The 23,847-nt window shown below is 34.6% G+C and overlaps 1 protein-coding gene across 6 annotated transcripts in view; it reads right to left on the minus strand.

Moving 5' to 3' along the window:
* LOC120431470 (protein encore) overlaps positions 1-23,847 on the minus strand; it is an 81,120-nt gene that overhangs the window by 42,891 nt on the left and 14,382 nt on the right. For 3 of the 6 annotated variants that reach the window (XM_052710632.1, XM_052710630.1, XM_052710627.1), the window contains exons 1-2: positions 1,243-1,381; positions 358-1,071 (exon numbers count right to left, since the gene is read on the minus strand). The exons of 2 other annotated variants lie outside the window; for them this stretch is intronic. The gene's annotated coding sequence lies outside the window, so the exon portion shown is untranslated. Of the gene's footprint in view, positions 1-357; positions 1,072-1,242; positions 1,382-1,408; positions 1,432-23,847 lie in introns of those variants that run through there. One more of the 6 variants, XM_052710629.1, reaches the window with a different exon arrangement.

Raw genomic sequence — 23,847 nt, forward strand, 5'->3', positions numbered from 1 at the left:
CTTTATCTTTCGAAAAGTGCTGACCTTGACGTGGCAAAACAAGTCACCTGAGAAAATTAAATCCCATTCCCCCGTCGTCAACCCACTCTCGAAGCAGAGCAGAGCTCAAGTTCATCACATTCTGCAATAGAGACTAATCCCCCTTCCAGTAATAATCCAGACTTCATCCACTCTTTTGAAGCAAGCGAATTAAATCCTTGTGATTCTACACTCTGCGTGTGTTACAGTTGTGTCTACTCGTTTAAGGTGGTGTGTTAGGGTGTGTGTGTTTGATTTGAGTCAACTCTTCTCCAGAGGAGAATAGCAGATTTTTCCGAATCCCCCCAAAACCAGGCATTACGGATTTGACGTGCATACCTTCGAAGTAATCCGCCAGGGCAGCCAGTTTGTTTGCTCGGGGTTGCCAGGAAAACAATCACACTTTTGTACTCACATTCACTCACAACTTATTTTTATTATTATTTAGTGTGAAACTTTTCCCGATTTTACACCACAGCTTATCTGCTAAATTTTTCCCACACTCTGTGTGTGCGACTAGAGATTCACTCCTTCATCTGGTTTGGCCTCACGCCACACACTCTCTCTCATTACGTAACACACGGTCAGAGCCGTGATTTTCACGGCTTTCCACCAGCAGCAGCAGCAGTGGTAAAAACTCTTCCACCGCAAACCCACACTCACTCACTCACTGTTTCCCCGATTGCTTCTCTTTTGTGGTTTTTCTTTTGTTTTTTCTTTCTTTTTTTGCGCTCAAAACTTTGCAACAACTCTCACAACGCGCGTTTTGTTGTCAGTTTCGAGCTTGTTTTCCTTCGGAATTTTCCTCGCACACTACGACGAGGGTGAGATTTTCTTCGATTTTCCTCCCTTCCTTGCTTTGCGATTCTACGCGTCGTACTCCAAGCAGGCCAAGACAGTGCGCTGATTTATTTGGCTGACGTTGTCAGTGAGATTTTCCTCTGTTTCTTCTTCCCCTTCTTCGTTTTCCACCTTAACTTGGCCGCACACTAGTTAGAGGGACTATTTTTAAAATTGTATGCTGCCCAGCATACTGTGTTTAACTCTCTCTTCCTAAAATTCGCAACAAAATTATAAATAAAACCAACAAATCACACACACTCACTTAATCACAATCATTTCGCTTCCTTATTATCTCGTGTGAGCAGGTGTGTGTGTGATTTTCGAAATAATATTTTCAACAAATCGCGAAATATTACGACATTTCGCCCAAGATTATCTCACCTTTCTCACGTTTCACTCCGCACTATTATTCAATCTTCTTATTATCCTTTTCCGCTCTTTCTTTCCTTTCTCGTCGCTTCCTTTTCTCTCCATTCGCAAATTTTCCTTCCATTTTCCCCGTCCCCACGTTCCCTCTCTCACACTGTTTTCCACCACTTCTTCTCACCTGTCAAAAAAGAACCATTAATCCCACCTTAATCCTTCAGTGTTCTCTTCTTCTTCCTTCAACCAAAAGAAGAATGTCACACACGCACTCACACACACAGGAGGGACAGAGAGCGAGCGCAGAACCCCCGGAAACCTGAACACCGTAGTGACGAGCCGCGCGCGGACGGTGCTGTTGTGGCCACGGCGAACGCAAAACCCGAACTGTGCGGACCGTGAGCTGGCCTTTTGGCACATTCCGGGACACGGCGGATCCCCGTTTTCGGGTTCGGGTTCCGTTATCACCAATACACACAGAAAGGGAGCGGGAGAGCAAGAGCACTAGCAAGTGTGAATGTCCCCGGGAGAGCAGGTGCGTTTGTGTGAGTGTGTTGGAAAATCTCAGCAATCGCGTGAGGATGTTTGGGGAAAGTGGTCGAGGGAGAAAGAAGACGGGAAGAAGAGAGCAACAATAACAAGTTGGTTTGAAAGTGAGACAGAACAGGACGGGGGCTAGGTGCGTGTTTTTAATGCAAATTGTTGTTATTGTTTGACTATTCAGATTCGAATAGATAAAAAGTGTTTTGCATATAAGTTGAATTGTTTTATGGGTGAAGTCGATCCTTTAATGCAACATTTTTATTCATTTCCGGGAGCGTTCTTTTAATGCGTAACGTCAAAAATAAGATTTTCAGAATGTTTCCAAATTTTCCAAACAAATTAGGAAAATGTATAGGGGAACTATACCCTTTTTAAGCCTATTTCTATTATCGGCCTATCAGCACTTTGATCATGAATTACAGCTTTCATACAGTGTTTTTGACTGTTCCAGAGTGATAAATAGCTCAAATAAAAGTGAGCAAGCAACTCTCCATTGTTGGTACATCTGAAAATGTTGATTTAATAGCGGAAAACGGCAAAAGTGATAAGAATTGGTCGAACGGCTAACAGTGATTAAAATGGGTATATTTCCCCAATATGCATTATCGTCACACTAAGCATTCGACACATTCTAGTCACTTTTGCAATTTGCCGCTATTCAAACAACATTCCCAGAAACATCAACAATAGAGAGTCGCTTGCTCACTTTAATTTGAGCTATATAAATATTACTTTGAAATAGCCAAAAAGACTTCACAAAAGCAGTAATTCATGATGAAAGTTCTGATAAGTCAATAATAGAAATGGGCCGAGAGAGGGTATATTTCCCCTTGTTTGTAACAAACCCTTAGAAAAAAATTGAACTATCAATTCTTAACTAGAATCCAGAAAAGATTATCTGAAGGCTTCTTAGAAACTTCACACAATCGAATCATGTACATTTTTTTCGGTTTCTTTACTTTCTCACTTTCAACAACATCACCGCCATATGATTTATATTTTTATAAGATTTTTATATTTTTTTCAAAAGTGATATTTTTTTTTCTAGGGGATTACCAAAATTGAATTCAAGCCTTATTCGAAGGGTCCAAACAAAGTGGTTTACGACAATTCGAAATGATAGACAACATGAAAGAAAGTAAAGATCAGAAAATTTCACGAAAGTTTAATTTTTTTGGCAATGAAAGGAGGTTCAAAAATATTTGTCCGATCATTTCTAAACAATTTTAGGAATGGCAAAAAATATCACTTTTAAAAAACGTTTTAAAATCACATGACAAAAAAATAGACAGAATCTGGCCTGAAAACGGTGCAATTTCAAATTTGTGTATTTTTTTTATTGCAGGTTTATTTCACATTTTTGTGATTATTTTTAGTGTTATCTAAAACATATAAAAATAAAAATAAAATGTTCTGCGCACTTTTTTGTAAAATGTGAGACAAAAAAGTGGGTATTTTTTAGAGTGTACATATCCTTTTCCTGAATGAACGAAACCTTAAAAATCTTTGCCGAAGACACCAAATCAATTTGAAAATATCTTCTCGTGGTATTCAGAGATTTTTGAACATTGATATAGGATTTTTGTATGACCAACTTCAAATTTGTAACGAGATTGGTATGAAATGATGATAAAAATAAATAAACAGAAAATACTTGATTCAAAATTTTAAGCTTTGCAAATATTACGTCAAAAAATAAGTTGCTTAAAACATAAATTGAGTTTAAATGTATTCATATTATATATAATGTAGTCCTTGATTACCAGAAGTTTCGATTATCCCAAAATTCCCAAATTTCGAGTTTGGACTATATTGATGAACAAAATAAAATATCAACTTATTTCTAACAGAAGTGTCCAAACATCATTCAGTGCCTGTTTGCGGAGAAAAATATAAGATTGTTCTAAAATATCTAAAAAAATGTTTTAAAGAAAATTTCCCTGAAAACTGGCGTAAAAACCATCTTGTAACAATTTCCCTACTGAACTATTTAAATAAAAATTGCGAATTTTCAAAACTCCACATGATAACCCAATTTGGTGTTTGAATGACTGTGTTAGCTACTGCGATTATGTTTTGTTTAAAAACTTGGATACTTTCAGCATTATATGCATAATTTTGATTTTTTGCATAATTTCAATTTTGAAATTTTAACCTAAGCGCCGTTAAGAAGAAAATATTATTTAATAAATCATTATCAGTACATCAAGATCAAACCATTTCACAAAATCTTTTTTGTAAAAAATATGTTTTTCATAAAAATTCATAAAATTTCATCATCATAGGAAAATTGAACCGTTTCCAGAAAAATTAGATAAAAAATATGCAAAAGAACTGTAGGGGAAATTTGATTTTACCGTAGTGAGTTCGTGCAAACTCGACCTCTAAAAAAATGTTCGATGGAATTTCAAAGAGATTAACGTCTGTTTGTCTGTGGTCTAAATTATTTAAAATTTGATCAAAATTTTATTGTCCTAGTAAAAGCAATGTTTTTTTCAAAATCAAATCAAATTATTCGCTCTACAGCATTGCCTTGGCGTTCTCGATTGCGAGATTCCTACTCGAAACTAGGTGTCTGAAGGCTTGATTGTTGAGGCAATTGCAAACCTCTTTTTACACCTTAGCTTCCATCCACCCCGGGATTCGAACTGACGACCTTTGGATTGTTAGTCCAACTGCCTACCAGCGACTCCACCGAGGCAGGACCCAGGGAGACGACTCCTACACCTGGACTGAGCTAACGACCTAACCTTTTTTTTTTTTTTAGGTTAGTCCGGGGCCAACATTTACTTCCCGTCCGACGGAAGGCGTGATCAGACAAATCTCGTCTCGAAAAATGCCGCCGGGACCGTCTGGGATCGAACCCAGGCCGACTGGGTGAGAGGCAATCACGCTTACCCCTGCAATGTTTTTATAAGTTAAATAACCACTTCGAAACAGTATAGCTTGTTTCTGATAGCAACATTTGCATGCATTTCCTCTGAAAAATTACTGATTTATTCATGTTTCATCCTTTTGTTTTAGTTCCGAGAACACCATATAGGATGTTCTGTTTTATTGCTTTATAAATTACTCAGCAGCATTTTTTTCCGACAGATTTTCATAGAATCGATGATTGATTAGGCTTTCTGACACAAATGGTTCATCATATTCATGATATGCACGGACATTTCCAAAGAAGAGCTTTGAGCTGAATAAAATTCCACAACTCCAACTATATCCCAAACAATCCGTAACGCAAATTAGCCAGCTAATAGCGAGCCAATAAAATGTTTCCCATGAAATGACATTACACTCTGTTCGTTTCAATTAGCCGAGTCAAATTGGAGAGCACAACAAGGATCTGTGGACTCCAACCGTCCAACTTTTAGCAAAAGTCCTTGATACTTGCGCTCGTATCCGGCCAGTATGAAAGAGGTAATGCAAAAGTTTTCGCATAAACATTTCGCATGTGGTGTGCTGTGGCGACAGCGCCTACTGGTGCTGATAGGTTGTAAACAAAATCCATACAGTAATTTAACAAAAGAAATGCAGAAAATTTCAATTTTATAAAGAAGCTGTTTATTTTAAGAAAAAAAAAAAAAGATAAAAAAGGTATTTGAATTTCAAGAGTACTTTAGAATTTTACGACAATAAATTTAAATTTTGCAATTTAAGCTGGAATACATTTCCTTATTTTTTATGCTTTCAGTATCGAAACGACCAAATCCAACGCAATGTGTACGGACGACGACGGCATGGTTTATGACACTGGCATTCGCTTTTATTGTTTTCCCGCACACACAAACAAAAACATTTTTTTTTTATGGGAGAGAAAGCTACAGAGAATGAGTTCGGAAAAGCTCTCCCGTTGGAAAACGAGAGAGAACAGAACAGAGCCGACATCGGCTGACGGAAATTTTGCCGAAGGAGACGCGTGGTTGTTTTTCCCCAAATCGGAAGCTGCGTGTGCGCGTTTGTGTGGGTGTATGTGTGTGTTCGTTTTCGAATTATGTTTTGCTCCGTGTGACGGTGACCTAGTTTGAGGGAGTGTGATGCTGCTGGGTTGGCCTGGCAGATTCCAACTTGGATTGCATGTTTTTTTCTTCTTCTTCTTTCATTTTCGACTTTCTAGCCATTTTCATCTTATTTTTCCTGTTTGGCAGAGAGAGAGAGAGGGGGTGACGGTTGCGAAGGGGAAGCTGATCGTGCAGAAATTAAACAGCCTTTCTTATGTGTTTGTGTTTGCAAAAATGCAAAAAGAGGGGTTGGAGAGTGATTTGGATTAGTGTGTGCTGATGAGGTGGGGGGCCGAGGCATGATCGAAGCTTTCAGGTGCGCTGTGGGGGCGCTTAATTTGATTATTTATGCAAAACAAAATCAACAATAACAGTGAGGAAAATGTTATTGTTTGGTTTTGTGTGATTGGGACAGGAGTGAAAATAAAGGAAAAAAGCTCATATTTTCACATGAAAGCAGGAGAAAGTACGTGTCAGCCTATGAAAAATCTTTTTTCAATTGCTGAGAGACAGTTCACAAACATATTCTTTTCACCAAAAGTTTCGTTTCTGCACTAGAAAGGTCCGGATACAGTCTAGATTCGATCATCCGTAGCATCGTTTATCCGAAGATTCGATTATCTGAACACAGAAAAAAAGATGATGGTAATATTCATCAGGAAACGGTGACAGATTTTGTGGCAAAAAAAAAATTTACCCCAGAAAATGATGAATTTTCATTAGTTTTTGATGAATATTCATCAGGTTCACATTTTTATACATTTTTTATGTAATATTACTCAAAAAAAGAGGTAATATTCAACCAACCAAATTTTCAACATTCCAAAATTCAACTTTTTTTTCTGTGAAGCTCTCCGTAGAAACGGATAATCGAATCATGAAAAAAAAAACATCTCTATTTATTTTCAAACTTAAGTTCAGCTACCTCAAATCAGTCAATTTAAAATTTTGAACAGTTCATTGTTTGTTTTTTTACCAAATATATATTCTCTATATATTTCGTCGAAAGATAGGCCAAAATAAAATTGAAAAAAATGCTCAACTGGATATAACTTTTCTTTTTTATTATTTTATTTTTTTTAAATTCTTTTGGAAATTATTGAATTTTGATACCTTTGATCGGACAAAGACGTGAAGTTTAAAAAAAATATCTGTGAATTTTTAGAAATTTTCATATCTATTTATCGGAGGCATTATTATAATCATGCGGTTAGCTCTCTGTGGTACTTTTTGATTGAAAATTATGAATTTATGGTTTGAGAATAGATTTAAAATATAATTTGCAATGTTAAGGAAATTTAAAAAATAAAACAAGACAACTCTAGAAATATCTATTTTTGCATCCCGGTTTTTTGAGAAAATTATAGTTTTTATCAACTTTATTGTAGCATTTAGGAAAAAAATCATGATAATTTTACATCTGGGAACACCAAAAGGAGGTAATATTCAAGCATCCAATTCAAAATTCAACTCTTTTCGACTTCCAAATGAAATTTGACCAACTTGTACCATAGCTCAAAAATGTAATTTCATTTTTTATATCCTAAAACGAAAGCTTGAAAATGTTTTTCTGCTCGATTCAATTAAAGGTTCGCAAATCGACTTTTCTTCATACTTTTTGATGAAACTTTGTCCATGCATTCCCTATGTCAATAAAAGTCATTTTGCATCATTAGTTTTTCCTTAGAAGCCTCCATATAATTTTGGGAGCTAGGCATACACAATGGGTATGTAAATGTATTTAAAATTATTTTTAAATTCAAATTTTGCGTTTGAAAAGGTCAACAAATAGAAGATTTTCCTGGTTTTATAGTTTAGACCAAGTTATTAAATTTTTAAAATATTTGTATTGAAAATACCAGAAAATTTCGCAATAGTTTCATTCATTTACATTGAAATCGGACCAATAGTTTCTGAGATACCGTTAGTTTAGTTTTGTCCATGTGTTCGATACTTTCCGATATTTTTTTTCTAAAATGTATATCTCCCAAACCAGATTTTGCACTAACACGCACTATGGCGCAGAAGATGTCTTTTTTGACCCCTAAAATATGAAAAAAAACGAAAATTTTAAAAATATTATTTTGGAAATTTGCCTTTCAGGTAAAATGAATTTTATTTTTCACGTCAAATGTATATATTTATTTTGCATTTTAAATTGAATACGAAGCACGAATCAGAAGTCTTCATTTTTTTTAATGAAATTTGTTCAGCCTTAAATTGGAAGATTTTTTTGGATTGTGTTTCAAAAATGGGTTGGGTGGCAAATTTTTTTAAAAATATTTGTTCCAGCTTTATTTGGAAATTAATTGTATCCAAAGAATCCAGAAACGCATTCCATTTCTCGATTCGAACTCATTTTCATCGAGAAAATCAATGACACTTTGAGAACATAAAAATCGTCCTTCTAATCAACGTTTTCTTTTCGATTATGTTTGAAAACTTTTTCTAAAAGTAATAGAAAAAAAAACAAAACTCGCATCAAAAACAATGTTCCCAAGTTTCATGTTTCAAGAACAAATTCATTTCCAACAACGCATTTTTCCCCGCACTGATTACCTTTTTCACTAGATTTGACTACTGCTAGACAGGCTCGGCATCAAAAATGCAAAACAAAACCATTTTATAATTCAACCAAGTGATGAATAAAGCAACATCCGTTTCAATTATCATAACTGGCCCCCACCCCACGTCAGGCTGCAGTTCCCAAAGTGCGGACGGACAGAATATTATGCTTTCCCACAGCACATGAAAAACAACAATTTTCCATTTTCCGGAGAAAATGCGCCACACACACAATCGATTGTGTGCCTGCTCTTCTCGCTGAATGCGAGCAGCATCGTAAAGTTTCAGGATCACTGGAGCAAAAAAAAACAAAAAAAAAACAGAGAAACTGGCAATACTCCACGTTGACCCCGTTTAAGTTTCACACAGTGAGGAGACACGTGGCGCAAAGGAAGGGATCCCAAAGTTGCTCCGGCAACGTTGACAGAGAGAGACTATGGTCAGGAAGACGCACGCGACCGGAAGCGAGAAATCGAAACAGGTTCGGAATACAAAAGTTGGGCCATCAGAACTTTAGAGTGAAGGGGAATGATGCATTTGATGATAGTGGATTGAGCTGATGCCTGGGCTGAAAGCAAAAAAGGAAGAAGCGTTTTCCTACAGATTCCCCCTTCAGCATCCGTAGAGCGTTGAGAATACTAGGCCAGTTGGTCATTTTCGATGATATTATTTAGCGAAGAGTGGCTATCATGATGTACTCACATTAATACTTGTCAACTAGAAACTGATTCTTACAACTGAAAAATGTTCAAAGATTTATGTCTGTGCACACAAGAATAGTTTAAGAATCGCAGAAAAAATAAATAATAAATTGCTAATTTTTTTTTCTCGGTGTCGGTTTAACGCAGTCAATAAGTTTATTTTTGCGATCCCGTTGTGAAACTGTCAACTTTTCCTGTCCTTCTGGAGAAACGAAACGGCCTACTTTTAACTATCAAAAATAACAGATTTGAAAATCAATACCTTACTTTTCAGCACTGAAATGGGTGTTGAAAAGTTGAACTTTTCAACACTTGTATCGAAAAGTAAATTTTTTCAATAATGCTTTGTTTTGAACATGAATGATTGACATAAAATTCCATTCAAAAAAACCGTTTTTCGGAATTGCAAAAAATGTTGTAAGCAACTCGTTGCAAAACTTGATTTTTTCAGCACTCGTCGTATATATCCGACTCGGTAAACCTCGTTGGATAAATGTGCGATTTGTGCTGAAAAAATCTCGTTTTCGCAACTTGTTGCATAAACTACTATTTTGCAATTCCGTTGTGAAACTACTTACTTTTGATGTCATTCTTGAACCATGTTAAAGCCTATTTTGCTGTACCAAAAATAATAGAATCGAATAGTAACACTTTTCAAAATAAATGCTGAAAAAGTAATACTTTTAATTTTTTTTTTAATTTCAACGATGAATTGCTAAAACACATGAACATTTGACTTATAATTTCACTCAAAGCGAGTTTTTCGGAATTGAAAAAAATGTTGTATGGAATTTGTTGCAAAACTTGATTTTTTTTCAGCACAAGTCGTACTATTATCCAACGAGGTTCACCTCTTCTGTTTGCAACTTGTTGCATAACAGAACACTTACACAACAGTTTTTATGTCTCACTCACCTGAAAAGAATGAAATAAATTTAAATTAGTGTTTAGGTAATAGAATAATTTACTATATGTCAAAAATGTTTATGTGTACAATTGCATCTGAACCATTTTAAAGTGAATTGTTAACAATAATTGTCAACTTTTGTTAACATGCAAACTTTTGGTCTAAATATGATTTTTTTACATAGAATTTGTATTTTTTCACATTTTTCAAGCTTCTTTAAAGTGAAATTGTTGTGACTGACAGATAATTGATAATTTTGATAATTAAGGACCAGTTGTCTCAAGACATCTTCATTTGATTCATCTTTCATTTAATTTGATGCTTCCATCTCATGCAAAAAGATCAAATTTCAGTTTTCATGTTTTGTTAAAACAAACTTGCAATCTTCTAGTAGTGTATTTTCTACTCAAAACAGGGATATTTCAGGTACTTTTTTACACGACCCTCTCAGTTATACATGAAACTTTGTAGTCATGGCATGAGTCTTACTTTTAAAAAAAGGGCGATTCTCTACGAAATACGAACCAATTTCGACCATTTTTCTGTTTTGTATTTTTTATTGGGCTCAAACTCAAATGATAGGTTCAAGGAAATATACTTTACGGGACAAAAACTCGCAACTTTTGAGCCAAAGAGAAGCATAGTCAAAAATGTTGCCGCCTGTTTAGATTTTGGAAAAAATAGGGATTTTTGGAAAAAATCGAGATTTCATACATATTTTTTTTGACCATATTTTTGATGGAAAGGACAATACTTAACAAATTGTTTGATAAAGTGTTCCGTTCAGAAAATTTGCTATAAAATTGTCCAAGAGACATTGCACTGAAAGCCCGACCATGGTAATTTTAAGAACATTTGCTAAAAATGCTGCTTATTAAATTAACTGTGGCTTTTTGGTGGAAGTAAACGCAAATATGGTAAAATGTACCATGCTTTCACAAAATTGCATGGTAGCAATTACGAAATCATTATCATTCTTTACATATTGGAGGGTTAAAATTACCATACCGCTCTCGGCATAGTAAAACTGACTGCGTTAATCAGTCAATTCAAGCACGGAATGTTTTTAGCAAAAATACGTCGGTGCGTGTTCTCAATTTAACCCTACAATATGGTAGCAACTACCATGGTTGGGTTTTCAGTGTGAAGATTGGACCTCTGGTTGCAGAAATACAGCGGTTTAAAGAAAAAGAAACAGGACAATTGCAAAATTGATTTATGCAAAATTTTGAGCTTAAATCGTCTTTTACTCAGTTTAAACATTAAATATCTTCATGAAACTTTCGGGAGCGATTGATCATCTTTTAAATTGATTTAATAAATTTTCAGTAAAATGAAATTTTGAGATTTTCTACATATATGTAACCCCTTAAAAGAATTTGAGATTTTTTTTAATATGAGCAGTTAATTTCAGTTTTCAAAACATTTCAACAAAAAACTCTTACACAACTAATACAGTTTTTAAACTTTGAACTCCATCGTTTAATTTCAACAATTTTTCTTAGTTGATTTTTATTCAAAGAGTGAACATTTTTGACAAATTGAAAAAACAAACTTTTTTTTGTTTACCTCCACATATTTATTTGTGAAAGCTTCGAAACAATCTAGCAAAACAACGTAAATGAGCCAAAGACGAAGTTTAATGTAGAAAATCACAAAATTTAATATTACAGAAAATTTATTAAATCCACTTAAAACATGATTTTCAATCACCCCTGAAAGATTCATGAAGATATTTCATGATTAAACTGAGTTAGAGACGATTTAAGCTCAGACTTTTGCCATGCGCAAAGCCAACTGTCTAACTTTCTGAGCGTTTTTATCTGAACACCAAGTTGATTTACGGGTGCCACGATAACTCGAGATGGGATGGACAAAAATTGGCTGAAATTTTGGGTGAAGACTCTCAAGACATATCCCGTGTGCATGACGAAGCCCGATTTAGAAATTTTGAATTTCAAAAAAATACAAAAATCAAAAACTGGCGATTTTTTATATGAAAAACAGAAAAATATTTTTACCTTTTTTTTAATAAAGTTTTTGAAAATCGACCTTCGTCATGCACACGGGACCGGTTAAACGAGACTTCACCAAAATTTTGAGCCGATTTGGTCGAAGCAATGTTGAGATATCGTGGCACCCGTTTTTTTGAAACTGCTAACTTCAAATAGCTATATCTCGGCAATGCTACAACCAAATGTCTTCAAATTTGTTTTGTTAATAGATGAAAATGTATAGTTTAATGCCCTGAAAACAGATTTTGAAAAAAGTTTAAGTGTGATCTCAAACTAACCTCTGACATTTTTGCCGATTTACATGTATGTAACCCCTTAAGCAAATTGTCTATCCTGCTCACGACAGTTGATATTTTTATTAGTAATGTGCTGTTTGTTTACACTTCAGTGGCTGAAATACATTTTTTTGCTTGAAATGCTCTTACGACTTTTTTAGGGGTCCCAGTTTCAATTCACTTTAGTGTAACCATGAAAGTTTTAACTTAAAAATAGAGTTTATACTAATATTTGATTTCCAAACAACCGCGTAACCCAAGATTTTACGACAATTTTTCCCTGTGAATGTAGGTTAATTTTTCAAGTGATTTAAAAAACTTTACTTTGTCAGGAAGTCCAACATAAATCAAAACCACGGCTAGCCATGAACCACAATTTCCAACCGCGTCGTGATTCATTCTTGCTTGCGCCAGTTCGCCTTACTCTAATGTTTGTTCAATGCCAAGGCGCCAATAATTAGCCTACATCAACAATCCACCACGTTTCCTTACCATGATCCACAATGTTCCCTGTATTGGTCACAGTTTGTGTGTCTGTGTGTGCACTGGTATTTCCCGAACGATCCGAACCTATCACACGCACGGTCTGCGCCGCGATTCAGCTGGTGGTCGATCGAAAAAGAACACAGAAACAAGAAGCAAATGTGTCCAACAACCACTCCGCACCACTACCAACTAACTCTCACACCAGTTCCGTACTTCTTCGGCTTCCAAAACAACTTGCACTGGAGTCCCCGCCAGGAGACGATTCTTGCCTGGACTGACGACAACCGACCGCCGATGACGACAAAGAAGGTGGTCGATATTAATGTGTGCTTCTGTCCGATAGACCAACACTAGTTTAGAATGGTGTGTGGCGACCAGCGCCAGCTGCGTTTTAATTGTGTTAGTGGAAAATCGATTTTCCACGCAGTTGACAGTTCACGAGAGAGAGGGAGGAGAGAAAATATCTAGGGAGAGGATTTCCTCTATTTTTTTCTCTCTCTCAGTTTGGACCATTTATGTTTGCTACACGCAGCTATACCGGGACACGTGCCAGTGTGCATATGAATTTTCCTCCCTCTTTTCCTCTTGGAGTTTCGCTGTTATGACAGACACAACCGTGGTGGCGCTGGTTGAGGTCAGTGGTTGGAGAGGTTAGGTTAGTTCCTGGCCTACGAAAAATCTATTGAGCGTTGACGAAGTGAAAAGTAAGAAAAAATTGCAACTATTTTTCATTGTCTTGCCTACTTCATTAAAAAGTGTGAATTCGTCCAAATCGATTTTCAAGGAAAAAATCAATGTTTATATTTAGTTAACTAAGTTTATAAGCTTTTTATTAAAATACATATAAATTTTAGGAAAAATGGTTCAAAAGTTAGAATTTTGCCTGAAATTTGTTGAAACTAGTTTTGGTTATAAAATTATCGATTAATATTGCATTTCAAACTGAATTAGAAGCAAAAATCAAAAGTTTTCACATTTTATATGAAATTTGTTCAATTGAAAATGCCTATAAAACAAGGGATTTTTTCGATTACTGTTTCAAAAACACATAATATTTATTATTTACAAACTTATTTTACCTTCTCCTAGCGGAAAATTGTCCAAAGAATCCAAAAATGCAATCCGTTTTCCAATTCAAAATCATGTTCGTTGAGAAAAACATGACACTTTGAGAAGATTAAAATATTGCTTTTCATCAACACTTTCTTAATTATAGTTAACTAACTTTTCAAACATTTCAAAATTTTATGAAAAGTTCTTCTTGAGGTACTTTGAACACTTCTCTACCACTTTCAGTATGATTTACTACCATTCCGTACGTATTTAATTTGTACTCTTCATTTTGCGGAAAAATCTCAAACCTATCAAAGTCACCCCGGCTATCAAAGTCACCCCGTTTTACGGTACATGGGATTTAATGTTATGATAAAATAGTAATTTTTTCAATAGCAACATTTTGGTCGACAAACATTGCAGTTATATATTAGGCGTCATCTATAAAGTACTTACTCTCTTAGGGAAGGAGGGGGGAGGGGGTTACTGTAGGTGTGACAAGATGTGACGAAGGGGGGAGGGGGGGTTTGCGAGACTGTGACGTCACGCTAGGGTTTATTTTATGATTGCATAATATTAATTCGAAATGTACACAATTAAATTAAATCCTTTTTTTCTAAAATTGTTTGCTTCTTATTATTTAGAAGTATCACATTATAATTTTTTATATAGTAACTCTTATTTTATTCAGCTGGAACATCAATATTTTGCAAATTCTTGCTCGATAAAAATAAATGCTTTGAAAGCAGAGTGTTCATAAGAAAATTGCTACAAATGGCTTGAACTTATTAGATACAAAGCTGTGAAAAAACAGTTTTCAAGATATTTTAATTCTTGAATGTTATACCAGGTCTTCTAATTTTTAAAAGATACAAAACTGTTTTTTTATATCGCAATGTTTATTCTAAAAAATGAATAATAAGTTAATATTAAAATTGGCAAAAATACCAAAATTATGAGAGTTTAAAGAAATAAAAACTATAAAAAATCCCATCGAAAACATGGGGGGGGGGGGCTGGCAAAATGTGACGTACATTTTGAGGGGGGTTCAACCTTGTGTGACAAAGTGTGACAGGGGGAGGGGGGGAGGGTTAAGTTTGGCCGATTTTTGCGTGACATACTTTATGGATGACGCCTTAGGTATAAGGTAGGTTGTGCAATCAAAAATCGTTTTTTTTTTGGTAAATATTACACCATCACATCAAATTTGGAGTGTAACTCAAAAAAAAAACTAATTTGTAAAAGTTGAATCTCACCAAATAACAGATTAGTCAAACTTAATATTAATTTGAAAAAAATCTAAAATTCAAATTTCAAGCCTAATTTTCAAAAAATCAGTGTAAAGTATGATAAGAGACCATTCCTAAACCATTTTTGGAAATCTCTGGCCAATTAGCTTTTATTTTTAATCGATAATACCATAGAAAATATTGATCCCTTTTAACAATTTCAAAAAATTAAGGTTTTGTGAAAATTTGTCACTTTTTGAAAAAGTGGTCCTTATCAATGCTTGAAAAGGGATCTATCACTGAACGGGACTTCTCGATATTCGATAGAACTTTCTGTCAGCGATCATTTCCCAAAACGATTGCTTGGCGACGGTCGATGAACGAAAACACGAAGACGAAACGAATGAAAAATGAGCACCACTCAAGCAGCCGCCCGAACAAGACAACGTGCTCTTTCTCTTTCTCTCGTTTTTGTCTCTCTCTTCGTAGTGTATGCTGCGTGGTGACAGAAATCATATGATTGCTATCATTGGAGAGATTATCGGAATCTCGGTAGAATGTCAAACGACCGCTCTCTAGGCGATTTTTCTCCTGGAGGGAAGTCAATGATTGTGTGAGTGACTTTGCGTAGCACTCAATCCTTTGTGTGTGAAACGAACGAAAGCAGAATGTAAAAATCAGGTTGTCGTGGTGAAGACGATTCGAGTGTTCTGTCAGCTATCACAAACAAAGTCGAAATTTCACAAGCTTTGGTCCTTATTAAATTTCAGGTATAGATTTTGAAATTAAAAAGAAATCACTGCAAAAATTGGGTAACACGTAAAAATAAGTTTTTTTCCCAATTTTCATTTCTTGCAAAGCCAAATAAAACTTTTTGCGAATTTGGACGAGCGTTGATTTTTTTAAATTCAAAAAAAATGCAACTTTGTCAAAAAAATAGCCTCGAAATGGATTGTTTGGAGAGTCAGTGCTGTTTGCTACTCCCACATATTGCCTGCAATTTTTGCTTGTGTGCAACAGCGACGAACCGTCCTAATTATCCACACAAACTTTGGAGAAAAACCATTCGGTCCTGTCTGAATATTTTTTAAAATTCAATGTGCACGTGTTTCTGGTGACCTCAAACTTCACGCTTCCCCTTGAGTTGAGCCTGCGCAGAAATTTTGTTGGTCGGTGTTATTTGAGCGTCTTTATATAAACATTTTCAAAATCAAACCTCGATTAAAAATCATTCGAATTATTCCTTACCAAACTATCTCTTTTTGCACCCAGGCTTGCCTGTCATCTTTCGTTTTTGTGTACAAAATCAAATCTGAAATATCACGCCCCGCCCACACACCCACGATGTCCACCGGCAAACGACGGTCGCGAAATCTGGAAATTGCCTCCGTTAGTATCGATTTTGCACTATTGTTGATTTCCTCACCAAGCAAAGCTCACTAACGCGCTTGGAGAACGCTTCTGTTCGGAAAATTTTCGACCACGGGGAGGAGTGCAAAATCATCGCAGAAACTACTCACACACACCTTTTGTTGTACACTGGGAAAAGTTTGCTGTAGAAATATTTTAGCAAAAATTATTTGAAAAGTCGAAAAAAGCATTGATTTTTATAATACGGCTAATGCAAAAAGTAAGCTTATCAAACCCCAAAATCTTAGATTTTTTTTGATACTGTTCTGTAATTGTTTCGCGCCAACTGTGGCAGCGTGCACCGTCGTCGTGGTCGTCGCTTTTTCCGGCCGTTTTGAATGATTGATGAACGCTTTGGTGTGTGCGGTTGTTGTGTTTTCCCAACCTTCCTGTTTTCTAAAACTTCCGAAGCAGCCTGTATTGATTGTCAATTGACAACACAGTAAAAACAGAATATAAATTAGGAAGGTTTAATGTTGCCTCGTTTTTATGTAATATAACCTCAATTTAGACTAGGAAAGTGGCATAACAACAGAAAACTAGTAAATTCAAAAAAATAAGAAGAAAAATTATACATTTTTTCGGACATAAAAGATGTACTCATTCCCAGAAATGTATAAAAAAGGTAAGGTTAGTGATTTTAAAGTGTTATCAACAACATTGAATATTCATTTTTCATGATTCATTGCAGTCAAAAATAAAAATTAACCAAATTCAAGATTCAAATTGATTACTGTGTCCGCACTTTTCATGAAGTGTCTGTCGGTGCGCATTTGAGAAGTTTTGTTTTTCTTCGATGATTGTGTCTGATCTAACTTTTAATTTGTAGAAACAACGTCGTTTTCACAACTTTGCTATATGCGATGTACCGACTTTATTTTTCTAGCTAAAACAAATTCGCTCGGCAAATCCGGAGATAATCGAGTGGCAATTTTTTGTCCACCCACCTACACACATCCACAAAGACATTTGCTCAGAACTTGATTCTGAGTCGATATGTATACGTGAAGGTGGGTCTAGGAGGTCAAAATAAGAAGTTCATTTTTCGAGTGATTTTATAGCCTTTCCTCAGTAAAGTGAGGAAGGCAACTAAGCCAAAGCTCTCAACTCGTCAGTCTCTTAAAGATAATATGCATTTCCTGCGGAAAGCTCACCGGAAAGCTTCGACCTAATATGGTTCGTTGCTGAGCGATCTGATACAGTCTCTATAGCCTATATCCGACTAAAAAGCAATGAAGAAAAAGGAAAAGTAGCAGAACACGAAGGATCAAAAGAAAGAAAAACAGTTGCCGGTCATTGCCAATTCGATAAGAGGATGGCCTGGGCCCGTTCCCGGAAAGCAGCCGGAAATGTGCTTAATCTTGGCAATAAACAAGCTCGCAGTAGCAGTGTGATTTTGTTGTTCGGATTTCTGGGGAAAACGATTGGATTCGATTTCACGAAAAGGACTGGTGGACGACGTTTTATTTAGGAAAAAACAGTTTTTGGATTAGATTTCATGAGTAAAGTCAGCACCTTAATGTTCAATACAGTTTCAAAAATCTGTCTCACCTGACATCAATTTGAAGAGCGTAACAATGTTGTACAAAGTTGTAGAGCAGACAATTACAAAAGTTTTGATATATAAACATAAGGTGTTTGCTTGTAAACGTCACGAGTTATCGCGATTTTACGAAAAAAAAAGTTTTGAAAATGTTGGTCGTCGTTTATCATGGCCGTTCATGGTCACCCGCGACAAACACGGACGATGAAACAAAGAGAAACGCAAAAAGTAACTTTTTCAAAACTTTTTTTTTTTTTGTAAAATCGTGTTAAATCGTAATGTTTATAAGCAAACCCCTTATGATTATATATATTTTTTTTGTAATTGTCTGCTCTACAACTTTGTAGAACATTATTAAACTCTGAAAAATAATCCTGCAAAGTTAAAAAAAACACGAAATTTTAAAATGAATATTTTTGTTCCAAATGAAAAAATGACCCTTCTGGGTTAATGTAGATTCGAAAAGTACATTAAATTTCCATGACATGTTCCAACATTTTTTACAGTCGAGTAACGGAAAATGGCAGAGTTTTTAAAACTTTTTTAGTGTTTTTTTCGATGAAAAATACGTTTTTTCGGAATTTTGTCTATGCCATCAAATCGGGCGCCTAATCTTCTGTATCTATAAAAAATTTCGACGGTTTTGTTCGAACGCGAATCAGTTCAATACGGAGCGTCGAATCGAGGTGCTCTTTGTTGCGTTGGGTTCGTATAAGTCCAAGGAAGGTTCTTACGCCAAAAAGTGGCAACTTTGGCCATTCTGGAACCGATTCCGGAAAATCTGCAGATTGTATGGGAAAAGTGGCGTAAAATCAAATTTTGATCATAGGAGGCTGAATAAGGAAAAAAGCTAAAAACGTCAACAAACGAAAAAAGGAAAAGACGAAGTTTTTCGGGTAAGGCTTGTTTTACATAAAAGTCTCTTTGACACCAAATTTCTCTCTCATCACCGTTTCAGGCTGCAAATTATTGAAAAACACCTCTTTTTTCGCATGTTCAAAAATGGGAGGGGTCGTACCGCCCCTCCTTCACGAGATATCAAAAAACGGACCTCGGATTCGTGATCAGGGACAAAAGTTACCCCTTAGGACAAAGTTTCAAATCGAAAAGGGGTCGGGGCAACTTTTCCCGATTTCGTGTGAGTTGGTAGCGAACTACCCTTTTAGTTTTTAGTTTTTAGTTTTTAGTTTTTAGTTTTTAGTTTTTAAGTTTTTAGTTTTTAGTTTTTAGTTTTTAGTTTTTAGTTTTTAGTTTTTAGTTTTTAGTTTTTAGTTTTTAGTTTTTAGTTTTTAGTTTTTAGTTTTTAGTTTTTAGTTTTTAGTTTTTAGTTTTTAGTTTTTAGTTTTTAGTTTTTAGTTTTTAGTTTTTAGTTTTTAGTTTTAGTTTTGAGTTTTTAGTTTTTAGTTTTTAGTTTTTAGTTTTTAGTTTTTAGTTTTTAGTTTTTAGTTTTAAGCTTTTAGTTTTTAGTTTTTAGTTTTTAGTTTTTAGTTTTTAGTTTTTAGTTTTTAGTTTTTAGTTTTTAGTTTTTAGTTTTTAGTTTTTAGTTTTTAGTTTTTAGTTTTTAGTTTTTAGTTTTTAGTTTTTAGTTTTTAGTTTTTAGTTTTTAGTTTTTAGTTTTTAGTTTTTAGTTTTTAGTTTTTAGTTTTTAGTTTTTAGTTTTTAGTTTTTAGTTTTTAGTTTTTAGTTTTTAGTTTTTAGTTTTTAGTTTTTAGTTTTTAGTTTTTAGTTTTTAGTTTTTAGTTTTTAGTTTTTAGTTTTTAGTTTTTAGTTTTTAGTTTTTAGTTTTTAGTTTTTAGTTTTTAGTTTTTAGTTTTTAGTTTTTAGTTTTTAGTTTTTAGTTTTTAGTTTTTAGTTTTTAGTTTTTAGTTTTAGTTTTAGTTTTTAGTTTTTAGTTTTTAGTTTTTAGTTTTTAGTTTTTAGTTTTTAGTTTTTAGTTTTTAGTTTTTAGTTTTTAGTTTTTAGTTTTTAGTTTTTAGTTTTTAGTTTTTAGTTTTTAGTTTTTAGTTTTTAGTTTTTAGTTTTTAGTTTTTAGTTTTTAGTTTTTAGTTTTTAGTTTTTAGTTTTTAGTTTTTAGTTTTTAGTTTTTAGTTTTTAGTTTTTAGTTTTTAGTTTTTAGTTTTTAATTTTATTTTTAAAATCGTATCAATTTTCCACGCATCGACAGTGACGTACAACGTATAAAAATAAATCAACCATGAATTCGAGTATCTCGAACAGTCTCCCAAATCCCGGTGTCCCAGTCAGGTAGATCAAATTATCAAAACTAACCTCCAAAAACACCACACACATTATGACTGGCAGGCCCAAATGACCAAATGTGGTATACTGTAAGCTGGGTCAAATCAGATCGCTTACGTTTGGAATTTTTTTCCGTTAGCTTGCTCTCAAAGTACACAATCTCTATTCACCCCGTTTGACGGTAGCTGATTTTGCAACACTTATCCTGGGGCGAAGTTTATGGATGGCAAATAGAACAACCCTGGCCGAGGTGAGAGTGTCAAATGACCTGGATTTCAACGTCATCGCCGCTTCGTCCTCTGCCAGCGCTGACCGACCAAGTTCAAACGGCCACAACTCTGGCACTCTGGTTGGCTTCGGAGGCCATTATCGTCCCTCTTCCAGGTTGGTCAACCTCAACATCATCGACCCGACAACGGTGGCCGGCGACCAGGCTGGCTTGGGTACACCACAGGATTTTTTTTTGGGAAGAAAGTACAGTGGAACCTCGACAACTTGACAGTTTATTGTCAAATTATCGGTTGACACTTTTTACTTTTGATTTTTAATCTGTTGTTGAATCTATAAAAAAAAGTTAGGTGTTTTCTCAAATTTACGCACTTCTAAAAAAAATCAAACAACAAGAAATAACAAACACCGCTCAAAGGTTGAAGTTCACTGTCATTAGACGCTGAATGTCCTGCCGGCTGCCGTAGCAATTTGGCCATGTCCAATCCAATCTAGAGAGGGGACCGTCCCCCTAATCTTACCGCGCCCAGATGGTCACCAGCAGTGGGGGAGGAGGAGGACCAAACAAAACCAAACCAAACCCCAAAATCAGTCTGTCGATTAATTTAATGATGCGGCACGGAACCGTAATGTGCTTCCACGCCGTAGACAGGCCAGGACGACGACGACGATGAATGGCGGAGAGCCTTTTACCGTAAATTATTATTGAGTAAATCCAGGAGTGGTAATTTGGAATGTCCTGATGAGATAAAAAGTACCTGCCTGACTGACCCGTACACAAACACAGTCAGGACAGAGGGTAGAGCGTGGGAGGAAAAATCGACCGCGGATTCTTGACGAATGAATCAGCGGGATTGACATCACCGAAGAAAGGTCATTTGGTAAATGTTAATTAGCCCACAGGAATGGAATGTGGGCGTGGATTTGTTATTAGATTGATACAATATTCACATTAACCTGGAAATTTAACCTGACCTAGGGAAAGCTAACGAAATTTTCGTGAAAAACATGTTTAATGCCATATAAAAAAATAGAAAAGTCATTATCTTTCTCAATTTACACTTTTTTCTCTTTTTTTTTGCAGCCAGTGATTTTAATCGGTAAAAACGTCAAATGACTGAGTGCCGCTGATTTTGTAAATTGTAATTGTAAATAGCTAAAACATTTCCAAAAAAATATTTATCCTGAAGTTGAGCGCAGTTTTTTTTAAATTTTTTTATTGAAGGCTACTGTCAAATGACACAGAGCATAAATCCGGAGATCGCCGAGAGCGTTATTCTCAAGGGATCATTTAATAAAAAAAATTCAGACGTCAAAAAAATGCCGATATCGATAATCGAACCCAAGACCTTTGACATATCGAATCCGCGCCTTTGCTAATTCGGCCACCAAGGTTCGCTGAGGGATCGTAATTTGCCTAGAGCTTCAATTTCCCGGGGTTACAAAATTCCTGGGAAACAGGAAATTTCCAACAAATTTCTCAGGAAATCCCGGGAAATTTAAAATTTAACGAAAATGATTCTGATCCTATTTCTGATTAATATTTTGCAACAGAATTGTATAGAACAGCAACTTAAATGTCCAAAATGAGTGTGAAGATCAATTAATGGCTGAATGCTTGTAAAAAATCATGCAACTTTGAGAAAATATTATAAATTTTCTAATTTTTTATGCTGTCTTTCAAATCGTACCAAATAAAAAATAATATTAGTAGGCTCCTATTTTTTGTTGCGAAGTATTTTTTTTTTATCATAGTGTTTGGACAGTGAAAATCAATGCTCCACAACAATAAAATTGCTTTTAAATTTGTTTCAGTGACCATAACGTTAAAATGAAAAAAATATCATGCAGATATAATGTTTTTCATGGCTAATAACTTATTTCAGAACAAGTATTTTCAACTTGTGAATAAATAGATATTCATTGAATTTGCCTTAAAAATCTAATTTCTAGCGCTATTTAGCTTGAAACACTAATTCATGAAATTTTATGAAATTTACCCAAAGAATGCAACCATCAATGTTTTACAATATTTGAAGCGAGTTTTTGAAATATGGTTGCATTATTTGGGTAAATTTCATATGATACGAAGTTGTTTTCTAATGATTTTTCATGGTTCCATTTATGGTATGATTTTAGTTATATGGTTATATGGACTTATAATTAATTAGATTAAAATAATTTTCATAGTGTAAATGTGGTTCAAATTAAACGATATTTTTTCATATTTAAAATTTGTAACTTCAAACAGTTTTTTCTCGAATACTTTTAAACAAATTCCTCTCGAACAACCCTTTTTGAAAAACTTAATTATATCAATTCAATTTTCATCCAATTTGGTCAAGGTAAACAAAAATGGTAAACATATTATTTTCAAATGATGTAACAGAAAAAAACTTTAAAATAGGTTGTCGAAAATAAAATAGGTAATATTTATTCCATAATAGCGTAATTTTTGTTGCACAACATATAAGCAAACAATATTCCTAGTTGTGAATGCTTCAGGAATAAATATTATCTGAATTAAAAACTTGAACCGTGACATGAAATTTACAGACAAGCTGATTAGTTTAATAAGAACAGTAGATTGAAATTACAAACCTTAAACCTTGACATGAAATTTACAGACAAGTTGATTAGTTCAATTTGAACAGTAGATTGAAATGAATAAAATCAAATAAGGTTCTGTAATTAATATGTTTGGCATGATTCCAAAACATTGGTGTCAAAAAGGTAGGAAAATGTATACTTCCGCTTGTATTTCGGGAATTCCCGGGAAATTTACAAATTTCCCGGGAAACGGGAAATATTTTTTTTTCGGGAAATCCCGGAAATTCTCGGGAAATTGGACGCTCTATAATTTGCCAATATAAGCCGATCGATGAGATGAACTGTTTCAATGAACGAACGAACACAACAATTTGGTGGTAGTTCACTCACGAAAGGTTTATTCTTCAATATTATTTTTGGAAGAACTATTCTCTCGGCTTTCTATTGTGGGTGCACAGAATGGCGTTTCCTAGAAATGATTATTGTTTTTCTACCACAAGTTTTGTATGAAAATAATGAATTCAAATCTCTATGAACTTCATTGTTTTCATAATAATTTTACATATCTCCAAATCAAATTATTTGCTTTGCCTTCAGAGGGTGTATCTCAGCAATCATTAATCCAATTATCAGTGCAAATTTGTAGAAAACTTTGTAATCTCTTCGAAAAAAAATATTTTTCATATTTTTAAAAAAAAAACCTTAACCCTCTACAACCCAACCCCGCCTCTAGACGGACTTCGATTTGAAAAATCGCCAAAAATCCATTGTTCAACCAATTTTTGATCTTCAAAAAGCATTGGAAAGAAGAACTTTTAAAATTTTGTAAAATTTTAGGGTTGAAAGTTTGACTTGTTTTATGTGACTTTGCCAATGTTTTTA

This window comes from Culex pipiens, chromosome 3 (genome assembly GCF_016801865.2).
Source record: "Culex pipiens pallens isolate TS chromosome 3, TS_CPP_V2, whole genome shotgun sequence".
In the NCBI taxonomy this organism is placed as follows: domain Eukaryota; kingdom Metazoa; phylum Arthropoda; class Insecta; order Diptera; family Culicidae; genus Culex; species Culex pipiens.